The sequence below is a fragment of the Trematomus bernacchii genome, unplaced genomic scaffold (genome assembly GCF_902827165.1).
Source record: "Trematomus bernacchii unplaced genomic scaffold, fTreBer1.1, whole genome shotgun sequence".
Classification (NCBI taxonomy): domain Eukaryota; kingdom Metazoa; phylum Chordata; class Actinopteri; order Perciformes; family Nototheniidae; genus Trematomus; species Trematomus bernacchii.
This window is the reverse complement of record NW_022987342.1, coordinates 5,250,909-5,273,095: the sequence shown is the minus strand read 5'-3', so window position 1 is coordinate 5,273,095 and position 22,187 is coordinate 5,250,909. Positions and strand designations below refer to the sequence as shown.

Here is a 22,187-nt window from a genome sequence, read left to right as displayed (position 1 = left end):
AAATTGACGAACATCATATGTGTAATTCGTGGCACAATTCAAACGGGATCGAAAGATAATCTTTCTCTCTCCATTGACTTCAATACATCATTTTTCCGAAATAAGGTCCCATGGAGGTCCACCGGAAGGGGAGGGACTTCGCCACTCTATTATACAAGTTTGTCACCAGCGAATTTCTGTGTCATCTCTGGCAAATGAGAGTAATGCAATTCTACAACTTTTTGCAAAGGTTGATGGTAGTGTGGAGGATGTTGTGGGCCAGGAGAGTTTGACAGAGGAAATCCTGCACCTGGAAGACACCCTGAAGGAAGCCAGGGAGAACGTGACAAGGGCCCAGGAAAAAACAAGGCAACGGCTGAAGTCTGCTAGCGGTAACGGAGCGTCCATACAGCAGCGTTAAAAAAATCTTGGAGGTGGGCGTATCTGAAGCTTGGGGATTTTTTGCGAGCAACGCGACCAACAACCAATCACATGAATCTCCCGCCCCTGACATACAAAGCAAAAAAGCCCGAAGTAAACTGGATATAAACTCCCCAAACAGGCGAAAACCTACCACTGTCTCTGCCACCTCCCTCCATGCCTGGCTCCTCCGGTTTGTATCCCAGTAGGTAAATAGGGACTGGTCATAAAGCACCGGGTGATTCCCTACCGCTATAATTAATTTGTCCTCCATTTTTTGGAATATGAGGAAATTACCTGCGGTATGTCTCTCCCAGCTTACGCGCGGGTTGATTGGCTAGCGCTTGAACTGTCAGATTTGCATAAACGGGATTTGATTGGCTGACGCTTCCACCTCAGCTTCAAAAGTTGAACATTGCTCAACTTTTGAATCCTGAGATGCCTGGAAATCTCCGCTCTGCTTCCCACAATGCAGTTCGGCGAAAAGTGAGGCAAAGCGACGTCACCCCATTCAAAGTGAATGGGCAGAAGCGTTGGAAGATTTTTTTAACGCTGCTGTGTGGACGGGCCGTAAGACCGTTTTTAAGGTTGGAGAAAAAGTTTGGAGGCAGAACAAACGCAGCCAGCAGAGGAAGGGAGGTAAGTTGGAGCCCAATTTTCTTGGTCCATTTACAATCTTAAACCTTCAGGGAAAAAGGGGCCCTCATACATAAAGTCAATATAGATCACCTGAAACATTGTAAAGAGGAGGGCCCAAGAATCCCACAGAAAATTAAGGGTGTCGCAAAACCAATGACAAGACCATCGGTCATAGTGTTTGCTGGAGAACCTGCATCCTCACCAGCACCACCTGCCACAGGACCTGCAGCAGCTGCACAACCACCTCCATCCTCACCAGCACCACCTGCCACAGGACCTGCAGCAGCTGCACAACCACCTCCATCCTCACCAGCACCACCTGCCACAGGACCTGCAGCAGCTACACACCCACCTCCATCCTCACCAGCGCCACCTGCCACAGGACCTGCAGCAGCTGCACAACCACCTCCATCCTCACCAGCACCACCTGCCACAGGACCTGCAGCAGCTGCACAACCACCTCCATCCTCACCAGCACCACCTGCCACAGGACCTGCAGCAGCTACACAACCACCTCCATCCTCACCAGCACCACCTGCCACAGGACCTGCAGCAGCTACACCCACCCAGGTCCAGACTCTACCAGACAAAAGTAAGAAATGTTTACACACCTGCTTGTTCTCTGACTTGGAATGCTTTACAGACTAGTGGTATTTATTCATGTTGAAATGTTTTTGTATTGTTCTTGCAGTTGTGAAAGACGCTTGGGCAGGGAATGGGAGCCATGTTCTGGTGTCCAAAATTGGTCCTTATAAACTTTATTACTGGGACATAAAGCAAATTGGTCCAAACATGGAGCTTGAGAGTGAGGTATGATCTTTTCAGCATTTTAAATAAAATTCATGGCACTTATACAGAATGTGTTGGTCTTAAATGTTATTCTTTATATAAAAAATATGTACATATGCCCATGGTGTATTAATAGGCATTGTAGGTACAATACATCTTCCTTGCTGTTCTTTTATAACATTGATGAACCTCTTTTATACTATTTTGTTACAGGTAATAAATGCATTTTTTTTCAAGGACTTCAACCAGGAGAACCCCAGACAGAGAGCCACCTTCATTGACACATTTGAGATGACAAAAATGTGGAATAACGGCACATCAAGGCTCAAAGTTAGTTACTGATAATTACCTATCCCAGCCATGTCAATAAGTGAAACAAAAGTTCTAAAGTGTTTTTTAAATATATATTTCAGATTGATCCATTGGACTATGATGTCATCTTGGGGATCGTCAATGATCACCACCACTGGACATTAACGGTGAGTGGAATCAAGGCATTATTAATACATATTCCTGTAATCTCCCTGTGAGTAAAATAAAATAAAAACGTTTTTTTTTCTTTCCTCCCGTTCTTTGTTCTGTCTTAATAATTAATTAATATCACATATGTGATAAGTACTATTATAAATCTTACTGTTCTTTTACAAAAACTAATATAATGCATGAAGAATATTGAGGGTGGTTGGAGTGGTAGAGGGATTTTCCACAATGCATACTTTTTAACATATTCTCTTTCTACTCTCATGACATGATTGTATAGGTTATGTATCCAGGCCAAAAGAGGTGCCAGTTCTTGGATCCATTAGGGGAGTCCGCTGTCAACGTTAAAAGGTGCACGGCTATAACAAGGTAGATTTGAAGTACTGTTTTTCAGCTGTCACCATCTACTATACATTTTAGATAGAATAAAACAGATGTAAAGACTACTAGATTGGAAGTCTGAACCAGATGTGGATAAAGCTGCAAAGCTGTACAAGTCCAAATTACTCTCTCAAAACGAAAACAAAAAGGCGCTCCTGCTTAGAATGGACTTGCGAGATTCGGCAGAAGACCAGGAGAGATCTTTAATCTGCTTCTACAAGGCTCAGAAGACGGAGTGGGCTAGCCCTCTCAATTATAAATTGGAAGGTACTGGTGGTCTGTCAGTGTTGAAAAATATAAAAATGTGTTTCCTGTACAATTTACTCAAAACATGCAACTTTCTTTCCATAGGGGATGCAGCTGTTGGGGAGGATGTCAACAGGTTCTTCCTCTCAAAATCAATGACCCTCCTGCAGTTTAGATTTCACATCAATTTTGGTATGTTGCGGCTGAACATGTATTTGCTTTGTGGTAAACAATGGGGACTTGTTTAAGGTTGCTTTCCACTTGTTTTTAAATTTGAAACCCCACTGCATTCTGTACAGGGAACACCAACATCACGCGAATGTTTGAAGGAGAGCCAGATCACCTAACTCCATCAACCACTCAATTCCTTCTTGAGAGTGACATGTTCCTAGTGGCAGGTATGATGGGTCGTACTGTGGGGTCTTAACTAAAAAAAAAACGTTGCTGTTTTAAGGGCCTGTGTCCACTGAGTGCTATTTTTCTGACAGAAGCGCCGGGATGATGCACGCTCCTGTGCAGTGGAGGGGGGAAAATGCACCTGGTGTTTTGTTTTTATGACAACATAACTGAAATATCAACATATCTTCGATCCAGTATCACCACTTTAGCGGTTTTGCTTACTTTAGGATATCCTTTAGCAGGCAGGAGATAGGTTGCCTTCAGTCCCCTTTTTGACCCTGAATTATTTAGCTGACCGAAAATAGGCCATTGTGTTTATGCTCGCGCCTCCCTTATTAGCACCACATTGGCTGTTTGGGGAAAAGTGGCGATGACGACAGGAGAGTCTTTCTTAAAAAGTTAAACTTTTAACCTGAAGCGCTCCGAGGCGGTCATACACTCTGTTCTCATTGGTAACAACTGAAAAGAAAAGTGCAGGTGTTGAGGAAAAAAGCGGCCAGTGGACACATGCCCTTAATCAGTTCTTTGCTATTCAGATGTTTTCTCCTGACCAATAAAAGCATGAAATTAATATTTTCTTTATTGGCAATTTAGGAAGGATGATGGGCCATTCATTCCTACACAGTGGACCCTGCATATCTGGCCTAAGTCCTGCAATAACTCATGTCCTGTTCGGGGGATCACCAGAAACTACAACATCCGTACCACTATCCAGTTGGTAAGAATGTTGGTTGTGTTATTTGTTTGAATTAAGAACAGTGTGTTTCCTCTGTCTCTCTCTCCGTCTGTGTATATATATATGTGTGGCTATACTGTTTAGCATCCAAAGTAAAACAAAGATATGTTCTCACACTCAAGGAGCAAGGTGACGTCCATGTCCGACGTGCTGCTGTCCTCCGTGCTCTGCCTGCATATCTGCATGAAGATGACTCCACGTTTCTGTGGCATTACATGCCACAGAAACGTGAGGCCAGAGAGGATATGGCCGCCCCGGAGAAAGACTATGAGGAGGTGGGCACCGACAGCGTGGGGGACGAAGGAGAAGAAGGGGAGGAGTACTGAAACACTGAAAACATCTGTGGTGAAGACTGACCCTCCATTGTCCAACTTCAGCTCTTTTCACAACAACAACACACACACACACACACACGCACAATTGGAAACAATCCCAATAAAGTTCACTTGGGTTCCGACATGAACTCTGACTCTGTCTTCATTGACTGACTTTACATGAAGGTGAATGTAAATTCCAACTCTTATTGAAAAGGTAAAAGTACATTTAAAAAGTATATAGACACTTAAAAGAAAATGCATCAGTATTGTGTGTGTATTAGTGCCGCAGTTAAAGGTCGAGTAGCTTTAGAGGATTTAAACTTGGTAAACACAAAATCTTTAAAATAAAGTAAAGGCGTCAACATTATATTAAAAAAAAAAACTCAAGTTATTAGTAAAAGTACTCAAATATTTACATCAAAATGTACTGCAAGTACCAAAGGAAAGGTACTCATTAAGCATTAAAAATGAATTGTTTGCATTTTTTTATCATATGGGCCACAAATAATTTTTTTTTTTTTTTTGACTGACCACACAGTTTTGTTTTTATGAGCTTCTACCAACTGGTCAAGCTGGCCTTTTATGGTAAAAGTGCATTTTCAAGAATAATCATATACAGTACAGTATTTGTACGCATCAAACTCAAATAAAACACAAACTCAAATACATTTGTTTCTTTTATGGAAAATGAGCAATATATACAACCAGATATATTCATAAAAGATAATAAATTATAATTGTAAAAAAAAGAAAATGGAAAAAAGTAATGTAAAGTGTTTTTAATAATAAAAAAAAATACTTGCTCATCTTACTGTATATGCTGAATTGGCCTAACAGGAAACCACTGGCCTAACAGCAAATGTCTACATCCTGTGTTGGCCTAACTTGCTCATCTGTGTGCAACTTTGGGCTGAATGCCATGCATGAAAGGTGCTATATAAATTATTATCACTCTTTCACTCTGAGACTCATAAGGCAGTACTAGATTTAGTAATATTACCATGAATCTAGCTATTTATTTACCATATTTTATTGCAAAACATCTCTGAAACTCTGAAAAAGTCATATTGCTAGTTTACCATAAAAAGCCAATTCCACCGATTACACCCTTGTTAAAACTTTGTTGTGCATCAAGTTATCTAAATATGTTCAGTAAGTGCTCTGACACTAAAATGTGTCAAAATTGATATGGTTACCTTACAAAAGTTGACCAAAAATAGTGATTTCTTCAGCAGTGATTTTTAGCATTGCCAACTTTCTCAGTGGAAGCTAGCTGAAGGGCTTTCTATTCGAACCACAGTGACATCTAGAGGTTGTTTTGTGCATAACACGTCAACCAGATGGTAGAGCTGGCTGAATCAGATGGAGTTCAACTTATTTTTTCTTATTTTTAACAAGATATCAAGATACAAAATGTGCTCTACCAAATGGTGGCGCTGGCAGTTAAAGGGTTAAGGAAACACCTATTAGCATTGTACAACATAATGTTACAGCCCCAGAAACTTCAGCCTCCAAAATAACCAATCAGTTGCCATAAATGCTTTCTACAAAAAACCCATTTATAACCTTCATAAGGGTAGGATTTATTGTATCACTGTATTAGACTGTGTTACTATTAGCTAGTTGTACCTAATAAACTGGCAACTGAATATATATTTACAGTATAATCTCTCCCTACTACACATACAAAAATATGGGGAACACTAGAGATTATTTTGTATTGAACACTGATGCTGCAGGAAAGAAAGCCCTCTCTTAATTGTATATTTTATTAAATCACGTGAGCCCATTTTTAACACTGAAACCTAAAGAGCTTAATTTCAAATAAATCCTAAAGTAGTGAAGTAAAGGGAGATTATATTCAACATATCCATTGTGTACCTTACAATAATTACAATTCTTATGGCAATATTCAAATCTTGGAACTAGAACCTGAATGGGATGTGAGCAACACAAGAGATAATGTTTGAGTAATATAACCTCAGTGACAGAATCAAGCTTTGATGACACCAGGACAGTTCATACTTTTTCAAACTAAATCTATCATTTATTATAATTTTTTCCCTATAAAAATTCAAATAATTGTCTTCCTGCGATTGAGCTCCTGAAACAATATAACAAGATAAACTATATTTTTTGATGATCTGTCACATACATTCAAAACAGTTATTATGCTGATTTACATGCCACAGAAACGTGGAGTCATCTTCATGCAGATATGCAGGCAGAGCACGGAGGACAGCAGCACATCGGACATGGACGTCACCTTGCTCCTTGAGTGTGAGAACATATCTTTGTTTTACTTTGGATGCTAAACAGTATAGCCACACAACAATTGATATCACAAGAAAGGGCTCTTCCATGACTGAAGAGATTACCATTTTGACAAAGATAATCCACTCTAGTATGAGAATAAAACACCAAGAGGCATAACCGACTCACCTGGACGTCATAGGAGACGAATAGCTGATTCAGAACTTCAGCTACCTTCCCTTTGCTTGCCGCCTTCTTCCTGAACAGGCTCTGAAGACGGGGGGCATGTCTATCCAACTCCGCATAGAAGTGGTTCTTCAGGTTGAGGTTTGTTATCCTGTGAAACTCTGCACAAATCTGCCAAAATATAAAATGACTATTTCATTCACAGTACAATGTACATGTGGACTGAAGGCAGCAGAGATAAACACAAACATAACATGCTAAATATGAGTAAACATGTCAAAGTTATCAGTGACAAAGGCACACAAAATAATTATATAGTGGTGATAAATACAATATTTTCACCTGTGACTCCATTTTCAAGGCAGGCCAGCGTTCCAGGATCTCTCCAACAGGTAGCTCATCATTGATGATCTCATTGCGCTGCAGGGCAAAAGTAGTCTGCATTAACTTTTCAATCAAGGGAAGGTTTTTATCACTCCTCGTAACTTCATCTACGATTTGGAGTCTCAATCGCTCAAGGCTTGTACCATCTTCACCCAGTTATTAGGCAAGAAATGCACCAGTTGCTTCAGTTTCCTAAAGAGAAAAAACATTGAAGGCTAGCTGGGTTGCAAAGTTTTCACAAAATGATCTGAGAAACACTATTTTCAAACCTAAAATGGCGGCAGGAGGCTCGCTTTTCTTCTTTTTTGTTACCGCATGCATGTCTGTGCATGTTTTATTAGCTTTGAGGCATAGAGGATTTACGTTAATTTTATCCACTAACGTTGTAACATAACCGTGCGTTCTGAATGTTTGTAAAAGCAAGCTAATTTGAAACACTAGACTATTAATCTGTTAAGCCGGGCAGCCCCCGGTACCAAGGGCTTTTTGTTCACGAACTTTGTCTCAGGGCTTCTTAACATTTAAAAACCTATTAATGTGTCATACCCACTTAACGAAACTCACCTAACTGACGATACGAACCATTTTTACCGAAACAAAACACAGTCTCACAAGAAGCGTCTAAATTAGCCCTGAGCGAAAAAATGCCTAACTCATGGTAGAAATACTTTATTACTTATCGTAACTGCACATACAAGATATCAGATTAAAGCTGAGATTCCACAGATTCTAGAAGTATTAGTATCATCACTGCGATCATTACCTTTGCTAAATTACATGTATTTGAAAACGCTGGGAGGTATAAATGACCTTGTAAAATGAATAGTCTAGTGTTTCAAGTTAGCTTGCAAACATGCAGAATGCACGGTTATGGTACATTGTAGTAGGGATGGGTACCGAGCCCCGGTATTAAACGGGCCCCGGGGCTGAATTATTAAAGACCGTGGTACCGTTAAGCTCCGACGTTATCGGTCTTTTTATCGGTACTGGAGACATCTAAAAAATATGTCATGTGTATTATTGCTACACAAACATTATATTGCAGTTTTAGTGTTGCCAACTCCGTTTCTAATACGCAAAAAGACTGCAAAATGCGTCATTTTTTGTATTTTCGATCTCTCCAATCCAGACGAGAGATCTCTCTCCCCCGCCTGTGTGCGAGGGGGCGGGGCAGTTTACACACACGATGGCGGAGAGAACGCGCTCCGAGGTGTGGTTAAACTTTACCCGTCTCGCTTGTTGCCTAAAGTGCAATAAGAGTTTAGCATGTCAGGGCGGTAACACGAGCAATTTGTCTAAACATCTTGCAAAAGTGCACCACGTTCAGACGGAGAAATGCACCGGGTTCGACTGCCTCTCTAGTAGCTCTGTAGCCCCATCCACGAGTAACGTTTCCACGTCAGGTATATTATGTATGCTAGCAGCAACACACGGAGCTAACTCAATGATTCAAACATGGGTTAATGATTAGAGGGAACTGAGTTATTTAGTTTGTTAAAGTTTCAGCCATTCTGTTCACAGTTCTGTCATCAGATTATTTAATATGATTTGTTAAAACATTGATGTGAAATATTATGTATTTAATTTAAATAAAAAGCAATGTTAGTTTTGTTCACAATTTGTTAATTTTCATTTAATTGTTTATTTGAATAGGGACAATGCACATTAATGAACACTTTAGACAAATAATGCTTCAAATGTAAATATGCCGGATTTTAGCTTTGAGCTAATTTCCATCCGTAGTCCCTGACATACAACATATAGTTAGTTTACCTAATTTTTCTCTCCAAAAGAACCGATAAGAGTACCGTTAAAAGACCGGACCGATAAGCGGTATCGATAAAAGTAGTAGTACCGTTAAAACCTTAACGATACCCATCCCTACATTGTAGTGGATCAAATGAACGTAAATCCTCTATGCCTCTAAGTTAATAAAACATGCCCAGACATGCGGTAAAAAAAAAAGAAGAAAGAAAACGTGCCGCCTGCCGCCATTTTAGGTTCGAATTTTCCAGAGAACTTTTGCAACACAAACGTTCCACTTTGAGATATAACTTAAAACAATATAGAAATACTGTCTTACACGTAAGTTAAATCATTTTTCAAGTGAGGCAGATATTAAATGTAGGCTAGCTAACAAGAGCTCAAATCAAACTAACACACCATGCGACACAAAGTGCATTAAATGCAGAAATGAATAAAACATCATTTAAATACTGTGCAAAGGCAAGACGTAACTCACCAGAGTAGTGCGGCCAAAAAAAGGATCAAGATTCCGGCAGTGAGTGCAATCAGCAAGGTGGGGAAAGTATTCTTAAAAGTATGAGCGATTTCAACCGAGGCGAGGAGCTAATGGCGGACTCTGGTGTAGAGATGGGCAAGTCCTGATTCATCCGGATCCTAGAAATGAGCTGGTCGTGATGAGTCTCCCCTCTCCATTAACCCGAGTCCTTGAGTCCCACACTTGGTGTGACGTACAAATTAAAACTATAAATTGCGTCACTCGCTACTCTCTTTACAACATGTAAAATCACATTACAACGTACCCCAGTCCATCTGCCTACCCTTTAGCAAGTATACAGGATAGCTGCCTGCCAGAAGTTATCGTTTGGCTCAGGGGAGGGGACGCGGATCAGTGAAACTTCCTGCAGACTCGTGGGGACTCAGAGGAGCCGACGGCTCCTAACCGTAATAGCATAGCAGATCCAGAGATCCATACTCGTCATGTGCACGAGCATAGCCCCTCCTCCAGCACCCGGCTCCCGCGCTATCAACAGCAGACTCGCAGATTTGCAAATCCTGACTCGCTGTGCAACACACAGCAGAGCAGACTCGTGCGGACTCGGAGCCGTAACCATATAGCAGCAGATCCAGAGATCCAGCAGACTCGTCGTCATGTACGAGTCAACAGCAGACTCAGATTCGCAAATCCTGACTCACTGTGCAACACACAGCAGAGCAGACTCGTGCGGACTCGGAGCCGTATATAGCAGCAGATCCAGAGATCCAGCAGACTCGTCCTCATGCGCGAGTCAACAGCAGACTCAGATTTGCCAAATCGCAAAATAACCCTTTTTTTTGTGATCAACATTTTTTATTAAAGCAAAATACACTGTGTAGCGGAGGTTAATATAACGTCAGTTTAATAGATAGATAGATAGATAGTACTTTATTGATCCCAAATTGGGAAATTGTTGTTGTTACAGCAGCATAAGGCATTTTACAATAAAACAAAACTACAAAATATACAAGAATAGAAAGAAAAATAAAATAAAATATAAAATATACATGTCGAAATAGAAAATATACATGCAGATATTACATATATATATATATATACAAATATATATATATATTCAAAATATATGGAATAATAATATGCTCGTGAAATGCAACAACTTTTCGGTTTCACCGATAGGATTTCTACGGTCTTGGTGATGCTGACTCATATGACTCAAATGACTCGTATGATCCGGATCTCTTCAATGACTGACTCAGAAGACCCTGAGTCCGTAAAAGGATCCGGATTTGCCATCTCTACTCTGGTGAAGGCATGGGTGAGAGAACGTCCAGGCACGTCGGGGGCGGAGCACATACGTGATGACGTCAGACCAGCGTCAGACAGATTCAGTAAAAATGTTTGAGTACAATCACCAATATGACCCAAAGTGGTTGAACACTGTATACACAATATTAAAAATCAGTTCATAGTCATCAAAACATTAGCGGTGAATTAACTTTTTTAAATGTTTGAGTTAAAACAACCCATTTTCTTTCAGAAGCTTGTAATATTCGGTCTTCGGCGATCTTCTCTACTTCATGCTATCTGCACAAATGGTTGACATTAAACATTAAAAAGACCAGGCAGTTCAGAGAGAATCAATGGAAGGCAGGCAGGCAGCTTTGCATGACATATTCTTCAGGACGTGTTTCATTGTGGTGATAGTGAGGGTCGTCAATCGTTTGGTTGACAAGACAGTAGTGACGGCCATCTTGGTGACGTGTGTTGTTCTGTGAGACCAGAGATGTAGTTCATTGAGCGTTTCACACAAACAAATGTGTTACTTCACAGTTTTACAACACATTTTTTTTTTTTTTGACTTGCAAAATTATCTTTTAAATTGACAAACATCATGTGTAATTCGTGGCACAATTCAAACGGGATCAAAAGATAATCTTTCTCTCTCCATTGACTTCAATACATAATTTTTCCGAAATAAGGTCCCATGGAGGTCCACCGGAAGGGGAGGGACTTCGCCACTCTATGGAGTTGAGGCAGGCCTGAATGTCAGTAACGAAAGCTTCATAATCATGATAGTGTGCAGGAAGACGGAGCGTTTCAAAACACGTTGCAGATTTGGGAAAGTCGCTGCTGACCACTTTCAGCGTCAGTTCACTGGGTAGAAGTTCCCATCCGGTCCAGAATTGGAGGAGTACTTTGAGCTGTGCACAGGATGCTATGAAAGGAGAAGTGAAAAATGTTAACCTAGTTCTTAACCTAGTTTTTTTGCATTCAAAGATCACTTAAAAAAGCTTGGATGACAGGCATTCAAAAATGTGTTATCCGTGGGCTAGGATGATGTTAGAATGACTATCAAGTACTCCTTTAAGTGCTAATTACACAATGTTTCATTCCAGTCAATGACTTTGTTCACTAAGCTTCCCTGCCAAGGGCACTGTCTACCTCAGCTAATACTGCGTTTTGTCCCTCAAAATAATACATCATTAAAGTTTGGACAGGACTATTCATGGTTATGGATTGCAATGGGCATGTCACAATTTATATACATTTACAAGACAACATGTGTACATAGTTTGTGAAATTTGTTTTATATTTTTCATTATGTATTTCAGAAAAATACTTCATTACTGTCATACCCTTTTCAATGAAGATGCGCAGGTATCCTGCGACTGCATTTGTCCTCCAAGCAGCATTCGTCCTTATTCGCAGAATAAATAAAAACAGACATTATTGAACATAGTATTACATCTGCAGTTTCAAAAAGGTAGCATGCAACGTCACCCACAGCATGGAATAAAAGCCGTTCATGCAGCCACTTCCGGTTGGTTTTTGTAACACCAGGCAGGTCCCAGGACAAGGCAAGGTCAAAGACAGCTTTCTCTTTCTGTTTTGTCAACTCAGCGTTGTCCTCCAGCTAGATGAGAACATATGTGTGTGTGTATATATATATATAAAATTATTTGCTGGCATTTGATAAAAAAATGCAAACAATTCATTTTTAATGCTTAATGAGTACCTTTCCTTTGGTACTTGCAGTACATTTTGATGTAAATATTTGAGTACTTTTACTAATAACTTGAGTTTTTTTTTTTAATATAATGTTGACGCCTTTACTTTATTTTAAAGATTTTGTGTTTACCAAGTTTAAATCCTCTAAAGCTACTCGACCTTTAACTGCGGCACTAATACACACACAATACTGATGCATTTTCTTTTAAGTGTCTATATACTTTTTAAATGTACTTTTACCTTTTCAATAAGAGTTGGAATTTACATTCACCTTCATGTAAAGTCAGTCAATGAAGACAGAGTCAGAGTTCATGTCGGAACCCAAGTGAACTTTATTGGGATTGTTTCCAATTGTGCGTGTGTGTGTGTGTGTGTGTTGTTGTTGTGAAAAGAGCTGAAGTTGGACAATGGAGGGTCAGTCTTCACCACAGATGTTTTCAGTGTTTCAGTACTCCTCCCCTTCTTCTCCTTCGTCCCCCACGCTGTCGGTGCCCACCTCCTCATAGTCTTTCTCCGGGGCGGCCATATCCTCTCTGGCCTCACGTTTCTGTGGCATGTAATGCCACAGAAACGTGGAGTCATCTTCATGCAGATATGCAGGCAGAGCACGGAGGACAGCAGCACGTCGGACATGGACGTCACCTTGCTCCTTGAGTGTGAGAACATATCTTTGTTTTACTTTGGATGCTAAACAGTATAGCCACACATATATATATACACAGACGGAGAGAGAGACAGAGGAAACACACTGTTCTTAATTCAAACAAATAACACAACCAACATTCTTACCAACTGGATAGTGGTACGGATGTTGTAGTTTCTGGTGATCCCCCGAACAGGACATGAGTTATTGCAGGACTTAGGCCAGATATGCAGGGTCCACTGTGTAGGAATGAATGGCCCATCATCCTTCCTAAATTGCCAATAAAGAAAATATTAATTTCATGCTTTTATTGGTCAGGAGAAAACATCTGAATAGCAAAGAACTGATTAAGGGCATGTGTCCACTGGCCGCTTTTTTCCTCAACACCTGCACTTTTCTTTTCAGTTGTTACCAATGAGAACAGAGTGTATGACCGCCTCGGAGCGCTTCAGGTTAAAAGTTTAACTTTTTAAGAAAGACTCTCCTGTCGTCATCGCCACTTTTCCCCAAACAGCCAATGTGGTGCTAATAAGGGAGGCGCGAGCATAAACACAATGGCCTATTTTCGGTCAGCTAAATAATTCAGGGTCAAAAAGGGGACTGAAGGCAACCTATCTCCTGCCTGCTAAAGGATATCCTAAAGTAAGCAAAACCGCTAAAGTGGTGATACTGGATCGAAGATATGTTGATATTTCAGTTATGTTGTCATAAAAACAAAACACCAGGTGCATTTTCCCCCCTCCACTGCACAGGAGCGTGCATCATCCCGGCGCTTCTGTCAGAAAAATAGCACTCAGTGGACACAGGCCCTTAAAACAGCAACGTTTTTTTTTTTAGTTAAGACCCCACAGTACGACCCATCATACCTGCCACTAGGAACATGTCACTCTCAAGAAGGAATTGAGTGGTTGATGGAGTTAGGTGATCTGGCTCTCCTTCAAACATTCGCGTGATGTTGGTGTTCCCTGTACAGAATGCAGTGGGGTTTCAAATTTAAAAACAAGTGGAAAGCAACCTTAAACAAGTCCCCATTGTTTACCACAAAGCAAATACATGTTCAGCCGCAACATACCAAAATTGATGTGAAATCTAAACTGCAGGAGGGTCATTGATTTTGAGAGGAAGAACCTGTTGACATCCTCCCCAACAGCTGCATCCCCTATGGAAAGAAAGTTGCATGTTTTGAGTAAATTGTACAGGAAACACATTTTTATATTTTTCAACACTGACAGACCACCAGTACCTTCCAATTTATAATTGAGAGGGCTAGCCCACTCCGTCTTCTGAGCCTTGTAGAAGCAGATTAAAGATCTCTCCTGGTCTTCTGCCGAATCTCGCAAGTCCATTCTAAGCAGGAGCGCCTTTTTGTTTTCGTTTTGAGAGAGTAATTTGGACTTGTACAGCTTTGCAGCTTTATCCACATCTGGTTCAGACTTCCAATCTAGTAGTCTTTACATCTGTTTTATTCTATCTAAAATGTATAGTAGATGGTGACAGCTGAAAAACAGTACTTCAAATCTACCTTGTTATAGCCGTGCACCTTTTAACGTTGACAGCGGACTCCCCTAATGGATCCAAGAACTGGCACCTCTTTTGGCCTGGATACATAACCTATACAATCATGTCATGAGAGTAGAAAGAGAATATGTTAAAAAGTATGCATTGTGGAAAATCCCTCTACCACTCCAACCACCCTCAATATTCTTCATGCATTATATTAGTTTTTGTAAAAGAACAGTAAGATTTATAATAGTACTTATCACATATGTGATATTAATTAATTATTAAGACAGAACAAAGAACGGGAGGAAAGAAAAAAAAACGTTTTTATTTTATTTTACTCACAGGGAGATTACAGGAATATGTATTAATAATGCCTTGATTCCACTCACCGTTAATGTCCAGTGGTGGTGATCATTGACGATCCCCAAGATGACATCATAGTCCAATGGATCAATCTGAAATATATATTTAAAAAACACTTTAGAACTTTTGTTTCACTTATTGACATGGCTGGGATAGGTAATTATCAGTAACTAACTTTGAGCCTTGATGTGCCGTTATTCCACATTTTTGTCATCTCAAATGTGTCAATGAAGGTGGCTCTCTGTCTGGGGTTCTCCTGGTTGAAGTCCTTGAAAAAAAATGCATTTATTACCTGTAACAAAATAGTATAAAAGAGGTTCATCAATGTTATAAAAGAACAGCAAGGAAGATGTATTGTACCTACAATGCCTATTAATACACCATGGGCATATGTACATATTTTTTATATAAAGAATAACATTTAAGACCAACACATTCTGTATAAGTGCCATGAATTTTATTTAAAATGCTGAAAAGATCATACCTCACTCTCAAGCTCCATGTTTGGACCAATTTGCTTTATGTCCCAGTAATAAAGTTTATAAGGACCAATTTTGGACACCAGAACATGGCTCCCATTCCCTGCCCAAGCGTCTTTCACAACTGCAAGAACAATACAAAAACATTTCAACATGAATAAATACCACTAGTCTGTAAAGCATTCCAAGTCAGAGAACAAGCAGGTGTGTAAACATTTCTTACTTTTGTCTGGTAGAGTCTGGACCTGGGTGGGTGTAGCTGCTGCAGGTCCTGTGGCAGGTGGTGCTGGTGAGGATGGAGGTGGTTGTGTAGCTGCTGCAGGTCCTGTGGCAGGTGGTGCTGGTGAGGATGGAGGTGGTTGTGCAGCTGCTGCAGGTCCTGTGGCAGGTGGTGCTGGTGAGGATGGAGGTGGTTGTGCAGCTGCTGCAGGTCCTGTGGCAGGTGGCGCTGGTGAGGATGGAGGTGGGTGTGTAGCTGCTGCAGGTCCTGTGGCAGGTGGTGCTGGTGAGGATGGAGGTGGTTGTGCAGCTGCTGCAGGTCCTGTGGCAGGTGGTGCTGGTGAGGATGGAGGTGGTTGTGCAGCTGCTGCAGGTCCTGTGGCAGGTGGTGCTGGTGAGGATGCAGGTTCTCCAGCAAACACTATGACCGATGGTCTTGTCATTGGTTTTGCGACACCCTTAATTTTCTGTGGGATTCTTGGGCCCTCCTCTTTACAATGTTTCAGGTGATCTATATTGACTTTATGTATGAGGGCCCCTTTTTCCCTGAAGGTTTAAGATTGTAAATGGACCAAGAAAATTGGGCTCCAACTTACCTCCCTTCCTCTGCTGGCTGCGTTTGTTCTGCCTCCAAACTTTTTCTCCAACCTTAAAAACGGTCTTACGGCCCGTCCACACAGCAGCGTTAAAAAAATCTTCCAACGCTTCTGCCCATTCACTTTGAATGGGGTGACGTCGCTTTGCCTCACTTTTCGCCGAACTGCATTGTGGGAAGCAGAGCGGAGATTTCCAGGCATCTCAGGATTCAAAAGTTGAGCAATGTTCAACTTTTGAAGCTGAGGTGGAAGCGTCAGCCAATCAAATCCCGTTTATGCAAATCTGACAGTTCAAGCGCTAGCCAATCAACCCGCGCGTAAGCTGGGAGAGACATACCGCAGGTAATTTCCTCATATTCCAAAAAATGGAGGACAAATTAATTATAGCGGTAGGGAATCACCCGGTGCTTTATGACCAGTCCCTATTTACCTACTGGGATACAAACCGGAGGAGCCAGGCATGGAGGGAGGTGGCAGAGACAGTGGTAGGTTTTCGCCTGTTTGGGGAGTTTATATCCAGTTTACTTCGGGCTTTTTTGCTTTGTATGTCAGGGGCGGGAGATTCATGTGATTGGTTGTTGGTCGCGTTGCTCGCAAAAAATCCCCAAGCTTCAGATACGCCCACCTCCAAGATTTTTTTAACGCTGCTGTATGGACGCTCCGTTACCGCTAGCAGACTTCAGCCGTTGCCTTGTTTTTTCCTGGGCCCTTGTCACGTTCTCCCTGGCTTCCTTCAGGGTGTCTTCCAGGTGCAGGATTTCCTCTGTCAAACTCTCCTGGCCCACAACATCCTCCACACTACCATCAACCTTTGCAAAAAGTTGTAGAATTGCATTACTCTCATTTGCCAGAGATGACACAGAAATTCGCTGGTGACAAACTTGTATAATAGAGTGGCGAAGTCCCTCCCCTTCCGGTGGACCTCCATGGGACCTTATTTCGGAAAAATGATGTATTGAAGTCAATGGAGAGAGAAAGATTATCTTTCGATCCCGTTTGAATTGTGCCACGAATTACACATATGATGTTCGTCAATTTAAAAGATAATTTTGCAAGTCAAAAAAGAAAAAGGGTCGTAAAACTGTGAAGTAACACATTTGTTTGTGTGAAACGCTCAATGAACTACATCTCTGGTCTCACAGAACAACACACGTCACCAAGATGGCCGTCACTACTGTCTTGTCAACAAAACGATTGACTACCCTCACTATCACCACAATGAAACACGTCCTGAAGAAAGTCATGCAAAGCTGCCTGCCTGCCTTCCTTTGATTCTCTCTGAACTGCCTGGTCTTTTTAATGTTTAATGTCAACCATTTGTGCAGATAGCATGAAGTAGAGAAGATCGCTAGCGTTAGCGTTAGCATTTCTCCCCCTGGCTTAAATTGTGTATTATAGAATGATCACACCAGTGTGACAGTACTCTTCAAAGGGTTCACGAAATATGACTACTACTCTTACTGTTTAACATTTTGGGTTACTTAATGTTACTTCATGTTAAGGCTAATACAAATGACAAGGCTGTAATGCTAACTAACGTGCTAGCTACTAGCTAGCTTGATCCAGACACTCCTAGTCCTTTCATCAGACGGGAAGCGAAAGAACGAGCAAGACCCATTGCTGGTATGATAACAACCTGGTACTAAGCACACAGGCATCTTGTTAAAGTTATCTTATCTTAGCCAGCGCCATATAGATAGATTCTATCTATATGGTGCTGATCTTAGCTATCTCTTAGTGGAGGAAAACAATTGTGACATCACTTACGCGACTCTGGGATTTGTAGTCTTTCGAGTTGCGTATTTTTCATAGTCATATATTTCAACAGTTTTACGACAAACTGTGACTTTTTTTACATGGAAATGATTTTTTAAGATTGACAAACATCATATGTGTAATTCATGGCACAATTCAAACGGGATCGAAAGATAAGTTTTCTCTCTCCATTGACTTCAATACATTATTTTTCCGAAATAAGGTCCCATGGGGCGGAAGTAGATGGGCGTGACTTCGCCACTCTATACAGAAAATATATTTCATAAAAAAGTTCAAGGTAACATTTTTATAATGCACACATAGCCTAGATTAGATTGGACTCAATGTATATAGGTTAACCAACCATGTAGTGGTCTGGCACCTCTGATGGGTAGCGAGCTTCTCTCCCAAACATGAGGAAATAGGGAGAACATTTTGTGGTCATCTGTTTTTTTGTCCGAAGACCAAACATTACTGCATCAAGGTGCTCATCCCACGCCTCTGTCCGACCAATTTACTGAGTGCTCTGAAAAAAGAAAAAAAAGGATCAGATGAGATTGAAGTACCTATAATTCTGACATGTAGACACAGAGGTTTCTATAAGATTCTATTTATATTGAATAAGCTGCATTATCTTTTTAAACTCACAAAATATGTCTTCATAACAATTAAAGTTAAGCAAAACTTAAATAAATATTGAATCTTTATGACAGGTACTTCTTGCTGCTTCTAATAATGGAACAGGGCATGAATTAACACAGACTCTTTGCTCACCTCTGTATTGTACCATTCATCCTCTCCACCAATTGGTCTCCATTGGTCTGAGGATGATATGGTGAACACAGACTTCTTTTTATCTGTAGAATTTCACAGACCCGGGTATTGATCTGAAAATTGGTCCGTGGAACAAAACATGAAATTACTTCCTCAAAACTATAATTGCATGGTGTAAAATAAATTGAAATGTCTTAAATAAGACTTAAATTAAGTAAACATTGATTATTCATGACAGATGTTAAGCCTTTATTAAGAAACACTTACGGCATTGACAAATTCTCTGCCTTGATCTGTGAGGATTATTTTTGGTGCTTCAAATTGATAAAATAATTTGAGAATGCACCCGGTCACTTCTTCAGCTGATTTGGTACCTGAGAGGGTATGCCTGTGCCCATTTGGTCATGTAATCAATCATGACACAGACATACTGGTACCCATTTTTGGTTATTGCCAGCTTCCCAATCAAATCCATCCCAATTAGTTTGAATGGTTGTGTGACCTACGAAAGACAACAATGGAAAGACCATGAAGTATTCTATTTGCAGAGGGTAACTCGAGGGTGTGATAATTAGACATTAATTTGAGTATCACAATAATAGGTTAGAGGATTCTTTATAATCATCCTATCAAGCTGTTATACTGCAAATGAATAATGTGTAGGTCTTTATTTTAACAAAATATACATACCTTGATTGGGGTGTACTTCACCTCCTGTTTAATGACAATGGCACCGGCCTGGCATACAGTACATTGTGCAACCTTAATGCAGGAAAATGGTCATGTTATCATACCATTTCAATAGTTATTGGTACATTTCCTTGATGTTTTAATTTATCATCTCAACATAACAATTTAAGGTGAAAGAAATTCAACATAAGCATCAATTCTTCTCACATTTCTGCACTACCATTGTAACCCTACGGTTGATAACGCATCATTAATTGTAACAGATGTATGTGGGCTGAAGTAGTTATGTGGATATGAGAAGAGTTTATGATAATCAAGGTTGCTCACCCATTGATTAGACCCTCCAGAAAAACGCGGGCTAAAATCCTTGATTATGCGGGCTAAAATCCTTGATTATGCGATTAAACATGCAGGGTTTTTATGCGAAATATGCGGAGAAGTTGCGAAATATGCGGAAATATGCGGGAGGCGGAAAAAAGGTGATTCTTCTCCCACACCCTGTTACTAGGCTACTACTGAATGAAAGGAAGCCCTTTTAAAGAGTTCCTATGATATACACACACACACACACACACACACCTCCGCCTCATTCTGTTTTCATTTACCCGTTCGTTATCTGACCAGCTTCAATTTTGTATGTTCCAACACACAGTTGCACGGGGTGCAGAATAGTTTCCCCCCACTTTCGTGCAAGACATCTGCGTACTGCTTTGCCCGGTCTTTAGCAGAAATGTTCGTAGGCAAATGGGATGGATTCGATTTGTTCATCTTGGTCAGAGCCGTATAATAGTATAATTATAATAGTATATAATAATAATAGTATAATAGTAGGCTATATAATAATCTATATGGCGCTGATCTTGTTGCTTTTCTCTCTCGTGTGAGTTCCACACATTCACTCTACGGTGTTGTTTACCTGCGCGAGCTGATGACATCACTACTTCACGTTAACTTTTTTTTCCCTCAATTTTGTGTGGAAAAATGCGACCTTTTAAGAAATATGCGGCCTTTTAAAAATATGCGCTATTTTGCTGATTATGCGGTAAATTATGCGATCGCATAATCGCGTTTTTCTGGAGGGTCTAATTGATCTATGTCTTTGCACATTCCGGGCCAGAAAAAGCGTTTGGAGATGGCATCTCTGTTTTTTTTTTGGCCACAGTGTGCATCTGTGGGGCTTGCATGAAAGTCTATGAAGACTTTGCCCGCTTCCTCAGAACCACAGACCACTTTTATTTTCTAGGATTTACCTTTCAAGAATAAATCTCCTCCTGTTAAATCAACACAGATTCATTATGTTATTGTACTGTTAAAAAATGGTTCCATTGCTAATACATAAAAAGTACAATTGAACTGCAGTTGAACTTTGTTTGTATTTATATTGAAAAACATCGGGCTATAGGGCCCTTTACGCTCCTATTACGCTACTTTGACCTCTGCATCTCTGCGGAATGGTATAGTGTAATCATAACTGAATAAAACCTAAAATGAAGAAACGATTATTCAATACACAAAACAATAGTTTATAATACAGTAGGCATAGGCTATATGTAGGCCTACATTTCTCACCTTTGGTGTTATATTTCATGGATCGTCGTCGGATTACATTTTGCTGACTTCTCGAGGCACCCTCGGGATACTTGCCTTTTGTTTTGTATTTCAATATTTCGCAAACAACATTTGGATCCATTTCTGCTTGCAAAATTCGGTGAAAAGGTCACAACTTTCCTGTAAAAACTCTGGTACTCAAATTACATTATTTAGGTAGCCTGCTGCTTGATAATGTAATTTCTGGCGCGTCTTTTAAAGTGTTTCTGGCTAAAGGTGAAATTACGACTTAACATGAAGTTGTTTACGTATAACGTAAATAAGGATGGAAGTGGCGTAATAGGAGCGTAACGGGCCCTACATAGCCCGAGGTTTTTTACACAGTTGTACTTTTTACACAGTTGTTAAATAATTTCCACATCTGCATTTTTTTAACAGTTGTTTACACACATTTTTTAAAGCAGGCCAAAGCACAAAACACAATTCAGAAAACCACACACCCAAAGTGCACAACACACCATAATGAAAATGCAAAATGAAGCACTGCACTCAAAACCACATAAGCACTTATCCAAAACAAACTTTTGCACCAAATGGCACACACTTCATTCACAGCACTTTGTCCAACCAACTACACACTGATGTATCTAAAGCACACTCATCGTTATGGGATTTTTCTGCATGGGGAGAATTCTGCACCAAAGAAATATGTGCGGAAACACAAATATACTGTTTGAACAAAACGCACCACCATGCATGCATGTACAGTGAGAATTGTGTGAACTAAAATATGCTTTCTATGAAATACAGTCTATACATCTAGGGCAGGGGTCTGCAACCTTTTTGACCAAAAGAGCCATTTTGCCCCGTTTTCCACCAATGTTTTTTTCTGGAGCCGCAAAACATAATTGATAGCTTGATAAAGTTGTATATATTATAGACAAAAACTACATTTGTTTTGCATTTATTATTTATTACATAGAAAACAGTTTACCTCTAATAATAAATAAAGAACTCTTACGGAACGTCTACACAGCAGCGTTAAAAAAATCTTGAAACGCTTCTGCCCATTCACTTTGAATGGGGTGACGTCACTTTCCCTCACTTTTCGCCGAAATGCATTGTGGGCAGGCGAGCGGAGATTTTGAGGATTTTGA

General features: G+C 40.3%; 1 pseudogene; it reads left to right on the top strand.

The window, feature by feature from the left end:
* The window catches only part of LOC117481248, a 60,793-nt pseudogene that overhangs the window by 14,068 nt on the left and 24,538 nt on the right, over nucleotides 1-22,187 (top strand).